The sequence below is a fragment of the Rhinopithecus bieti genome, unplaced genomic scaffold (assembly GCF_001698545.2).
Source record: "Rhinopithecus bieti isolate Rb0 unplaced genomic scaffold, ASM169854v2 scaffold_11241, whole genome shotgun sequence".
NCBI classification, from domain to species: Eukaryota; Metazoa; Chordata; class Mammalia; order Primates; family Cercopithecidae; genus Rhinopithecus; species Rhinopithecus bieti.
Window position 1 is genome coordinate 75890 of NW_016806652.1, and position 6443 is coordinate 82332.

A 6443-nucleotide genomic window follows, 5' to 3' on the forward strand; every position below is an offset into this window, starting at 1 on the left:
TTGTTTTTTTCTTGTATATTTGTTTGAGTTCTTTGTAGATTCTGGATATTAGCCCTTTGTCAGATGAGTAGGTTGCAAAAATTTTCTCCCATTCTGTAGGTTGCCTGTTCACTCTGATGGTAGTTTCTTTTGCTGTGCAAAATTCTTAATGTAGCCATGACTTTGACTTCCCATTTTCAAATCTAATACATTCTTGCATTGAATAGCCTGAGTAGTTTTCTGTAACTGTAAATCAAAGGTTATGAATGACACAAGAATTCATGGTTAAGCAAAGATAGAAACTCCAGTGTGAAAGGAGAGGGAGCAGAAACAACAAGGTTTCCCAAGTCTACGTGAAAGTTTGTAGTTTAAGACGCAACCGGCCTGAATTCCGCCATATCTGTTTACCCTTGAAAAGAAGAGTGAGGATGGAAACTCATTGTGCACCATGTGTGCAGCAGCTTTTCTGGACACCACAGTTTCATGAAACTGTGTGAACATCCCAAGAGGTGAACTCAGGAGTCATAACTACAACCTTGCGCATTCAAGGAGATGACTGTCATTGCCTCAAGTTTTTGAGGCAGGGGCTTTGAGGATTCTGCACACTCTTGTTGTCGTGTATCAGAGAAGTAGGGATTCAAAATTTCTTTAGTAGAAAGGGAATTAGAGTTATGTTTAGGGTTCTTCTTCCGTGTTATAATCCCTATATCTTCCTAAGAAAACATTTAGTTCAACTATCCATATAAACATGCTGAGAACAGAAGTGAAATTAATTTTATCACACGAGTTACATACCTTTAGAGACACTGGAAAATGAATAAGATAGAGGTCAACAAAGTCCAGTGGAAGATTTTTCCGTGCCCTTTCCAAGGCTCATCAGACCATCTCTGGTTGATGGGAAGTGCACCAAAGGTGCAGAGGTTAGAGAAGGGAAGTTGTGTTGAACGAAAACTTGAGCCAATTTTTATGAGTTTGCTCCACCTAATATTTAGACATTTGCTCCAGCTAATATTTTCCAGTACTTCAAAACCGATAACAAGAGGCAAAATTATTCTCTCTTCTTGTGATGCCTTTTGTTCTGTCATCATATCCTGATGAACTTTATTATATGTTGGATATATAGGTAGTATATATACTGATGATAGAATGAAATTACTCAAAAAGTAAAAATTCTTATCAAGTAATAATCATGCCCATTATCCAAATTATCTTTGGTATGTTTTATAACTATTTTAGTAATGTAATTCTTTTATCCTTTCAGCTCCATGGGCAAGAATAAGTATATGTGGTTCAGAAACAGAGGAGGCAAGCAAAGTTTTTAATATACCAACTTGGGCTGGACACAATTTAAGATATTGGAGGTATCATTATTTAATACAGAGGTCACTTATATTACTTTCTCTCTCTCTGATCAAAATGATAATGACAACTCAGAATCGTAACAAATGTAAGAAATTCACCCAGGAGGTAAGAATATCATTAGGGTTTTCTCTGATTCTATAGTCCATGTCAAACCATATTAATCTGTGCTGAGCTCAAGAAAGTAAAGGGACATTGAAGTGAAATTTGAGTATAAAGACATCATTTCCTGCCTTCAATTTTAGTTTTCATACATGAATATTTGTGAATAAATTGAAATGAATGAGCACAATTCACCCACAACTACTGATCCAGTCACAGAATTGTCATCTCCACACAATCACATTAAATACCTGGGCAAACAAGCTCATCAGAGGCACAGTACATTTGAAGTATAGAATATGTCTTGTCTCTTCACACTGCCATCTAAACTCTTGCTTCGGATGGTCATTCCAACCTGCTCCTCATTATTGCTTCTACTGTCAATTTGGTGACCTCTGTAGCTCTATTCCAAGGAACCTGGAGGAGCAACTAAAAGTAGTTAGTATTTGCTGATTGATGTGCTTGGGAGGTAGTTCAGGTACAAGCATTGACCTTGACATAAATGAGCTTTTCCTCCTATCTTGGATCAGTTCTCCATGCAAGATCACAAGCCCATCCCAGTCTGCCTGGGTCTTTCCTGGTTGGTAATGAAGATTGGGCATCCCAGGAACTTCTTCATTCCGAGAAAATCACTGGTTGACCACTGGCCTGAAAGTTCCCAAGAACACATCCAGTTTTAGAAATTTGCTGTAAAAATCAACAGGACTCAACCTACAGTTATAGATACAATCTTAATGAGTTTTAATGTAGTGAAATTAACACAAGAAAGAAGGCACATGGAAGGAATTATGAAGGAATACAGTGCAAGCTCCTGTGATTCCTGTCTCATGATCTTGCATGGAACACACTGACTTCCTCCAGCATCATATTTTGACGATATATGGAAAGTGTTGTCTACAAGAGTTGCTCCCTACATACTCCATTCCTAAGATTTTCACTGGTTGCTGGTTACATTGACCCATTCTACCTAACACAGACAAAAAGTCCAGTCTCCCGAAGGAAAGCAGGTGCACACAAGCCCCACAGTTTGCACAAGCAGTTACGTACAGCCACCATCTTTATCAATTAGGAAATAGCGAGAAAACCACCTTCTCAGATACCAGCCAGGTCCATTTTGGAAACAGGCACATCTATGGAGAGCAGTCTATTATGTTAATTCTCTTCTACACAGCCATTAGTCATTCTGCCTGCATGACAGAACTAAATACTAGGAGTAAAGATGTAGACTTTAAGGATGTTGATTTATAGATTAAAAAATAGACTGCAGACAGTAAGAGATTAAAGTGGGTTTCAGATCCAAAGTTAAAGTCAACTCTTTTAGGAAAAAAATCAAATTGCAGTGAAATTTACAATTGTTGACTTATGTAACAAATTTGGGAGCATATTCGAATGTATATATTTTAAATGCAGAAACATAAATAACACAAAGTATTTTCCCTGTTTAAAAGTATTTCAGAAGCTTTCTTTTTTCCCATGAAATTACAAAAAGTTAAATACTGGGAGTCACGGCCCTATCCTCATAGCATTCTTGATCTTTTCTTTGCTATGTGAGCACTCAAAGGCCTATCAAGGCTGGAGCTTCAGGGGTGTCCCCATCCTTACATCCTCTCTTTGCTTATCTATATTACAAAGTAAACCATCCCTGTCCACGGTCTTCAAAATATATTTGTAAGTCCTTACAACCTATAGTTGAAAAAGTGAAGCACAAATTTGGTGTAACTAGTCCCTATTCACGCACTTTGTAGTGACAGGACAGTCTTGGGATACAAGTGTTCTCCCATTGTAGAAATAGTTCAGTCTAGAAAATAAACTCTGAATTTTGTTCACTTGCGTGTCAGAGGACCAACTTACCATTTCCATACAAATCCGATACACACTAACGAGGACCAAGAATTTAGACTTTCTTAACTAGGTTCTATTTTTTTTTTTCTTAAAATGAGGATATTTTTCCTTCCATGTAATTTTCCCAGAGGTGAGAACAGTACCTGGGAAATTCTCTTTAGTCCAGGTCTAATATTACCATGTGGTGCACAAGATCACCCATCAGAACAGTGATACTCTCCAGATAGATTTCTTGCACCCCATCTCCATTAACTTTTGCCATAAAGATTTCTCTGGATCATGTCCTCTTAGAAGAAGAATATATTTATCTTATAGAAAGAAACAGAGAAACCACTCCCATTGCAATTAATACCTAAAAGAGGGGAGCAGAAAGGCAGTGTTCTTCCTACTGGGTTTCATATATTCTAATAAGTTGTGAAATAAACATGAATGGAAGACAAAACAGTGCCCCAAATAAGCAGTAGATGACACCTTGACCAGACTGCATTGCAGAACAAAGATTCACCTTTTCACTTTGTACACAGAGCACAGCTCTACCCTAGGGAAGCGGAGATCAGAACAGTCATGCAGAGCACAGAGGAACACAAATCAGCTTCCACCTATTCTAGCTTTGCTCCTTTGAACTCTCAACACTAAAAATATTATTATTACCTCTAGAGGTGCACCAGTGCCAAATCCCAGGACAGGCACAAGGTGACCATCATTTAGCTTCACACACTGATGTTTTGAATCCATTTCTGTCAGTGGCCTAGCTAGAAAATATTGTTTCTTTCTTCTTCCCTCACAGGATATGAGAACACTGGACGGGCAATGCCCATCTCTGCATACTGTTGAAAGGTTAACTAAAGGCGTATAAAATGAATTATGTACACAGGCATGAAGAAATCCAGTTGTGAGATTACAAAAACACAAGCAAGAAAATAAAAACAGACACATGTGACTTAATGGAACTAATAAGCTTCTATAAAGCACTGTGTATAATAGTGTGTGAGTTCCTTAGTTACAAACAGTCTATGTGCACTGGCTTTCCCAGATGTGAGTTATAGTAGTTTCATAGTTGGTGTGTGGTCAAGTTCACTGTCTCCTTGAGGTTGAAGTGGAAGTGTCTTTTGAAGCTTCTCACATTCTCCTGTGATGCACACTTTTTAATTTTTAAATTTTCCCTCAGTATTTTACTTACTGAGTTGATGAATCAGGCTTCAGGCCAGTAGAGAAGGTATTCTGGGGTAGGCACTGTTTGTAGCTAAAGCAGGTAAGTAGGTGTAAAGCCCAATCATGGGCAGAGGTCCCGGCCTTGATGAAGGTGCCTAGGGGAACTCTCAGTTAGATGTGCTGAGGTTTCATCATGGTGAAGAATGGGAGCTTACTCAGCTCCCCTGCCAGGTCAGCAGGAAAGCTATGCCCATCCTAGCTTCACTCCAGTCCCAGGGTTCCAGTTGTTCAGGTCAGATAGGCACCTCTTCTCATCTCTAGAAATGTTGGTGTTCCAACTCGGGAAGAATTATGACTGCCTCTTGTGCAAGCCTGCTTCTGGAGAGTGCTTCTCCTGTGGGGGTGCAATCATCATGAATTGTTCCAGGAAGGCTGTCTATAGGTGTATCCACTCTGTTCCTGTGGGAGTAGCCCCAGCTGTATCTTCAGTGGTGCACCAACGGGGAACAAGGACCGCTTCTCCAGGACCTTTCTCAGTCACAGAAGCTGCCTTCCCGTTGGGGTAAAGGTGCAGGCTTTTCCTACTGCACCCAGCTCTGCAATTGTTTGTCTGCTGTAAGAAACTTCCCAACAGGGGAAAGACCTGGGACTCAAGGGCTGCCGTTCAGGTTTTTCTATCCCACTGGTGTTCCCTTATGTGGTACTCTCTTTCCTCTGGTCAAAATGGGACTTCCAGAGTGCTGGACTACGGTGATTGCTACTGCTCTTCTGGGCCTAGCCACCCAGTGGGGTTCCCAGACTCCAGGCTAGTGCTGGATTTGTTGGCAAAGGATCCGTTGATGTGACCTGTCCTCAAGTCTCCGAGCAGTGGATACCAACACCACCTCTGATTGAGATGGCAAGGGAGCAATGTAGTCTCCGAGACTCCTTAGATGTAGATAAGCTTAGTGTGCTTGAATGCTGGTTACATGAGCAGTGAAGTTGTCATGCGGACGGACTCAAGACCTCTAGTCGGCCTGGGTGTGGTACACAGTGGTAATAGCTGAGGTCATGCAGGTGTTTTCTCCTTCCTGGGAACAGATCTATTTACTCTTCCTTGAGGTGCCATGTGGACTGTGTTGGTTGGTCTCCAGCTAGGAGGTGGCACTTGGAAAAGAGCACCATCTGGGGTGGTAGCAGGGGGATTTGAGCTTGCCCTAAGTTGTCCAGGGAAAGTGGTTTCTCAGGCAATGAGGGATGGGATGGAGGCGGGAGCTATGAAGCGCCTAAAAGTGTATCTTTCTGTTAAGCTACCAGGGGGGTGGAGGGGTACCACCAATGAGTTCAGGGTTATGTGGGTCTGTACTCTGAGTCTCCTTGGATGAGGCAGGCTGCAACCCTTGTGAGGCCCAAAAGGTTGTTCTCAGGCTGCTGGGGTAATGTTCCAGTGGGGAGTTTCACTGCCTCTGCTGCAGAGCAGAATTCACAAAGGGAGTGGGAAGTAGTGGGTGGCAGTGAGTCTCACCCAGCACCCATGGAGTTGGCAAGGCAGTTTTCATTCCTTTCATTCCTGTAATGCTCTGCTAACAGTGCCAGACTTATATCCAGGCAATCTGTGCACAAAACTCAGACCAGCCCCAGGTCATCAACTTTCCCATAGAGATAATAACCATGGCTTTCAGGCCACGTCCCTCCAGGTCTGCCCACAAGGCTGGATACCCGGCTTCTGCACTCATGTCTGCAATGCACTTCCAGCTCTCCCATGTGGGTTCTGCTCAAGGGCACGTGTCCCCACTCGAGATTATATCACAAAATTCAGTTGGGAGCTTCTTTTACCCTGTGACCCCTCTCTGAGCTCATTAGCTGACTTCGCCAAGGGCTCCTGTGACAGGTAGTCAGGAATGGCTTCCCTGAGTTCACACTGAAGACTGGGAATGCCTGCAAGGCACTTCCTGCTGCTGCTTCTGTTTGTGTGTTTCATTGGCTCCCTAAATCCATTCCTGCTCTACAGAGGATTAAAGCCTTCTCTT

The 6443-nt window shown here is 42.0% G+C and overlaps 1 pseudogene; it reads right to left on the reverse strand.

Annotated features, from left to right (window-relative positions):
• Positions 1 to 4017, reverse strand: part of LOC108532994 (aldo-keto reductase family 1 member C1 homolog) — a 10801-nt pseudogene extending 6784 nt beyond the window's left edge.
• Positions 4018 to 6443: the final 2426 nt, after the last annotated feature.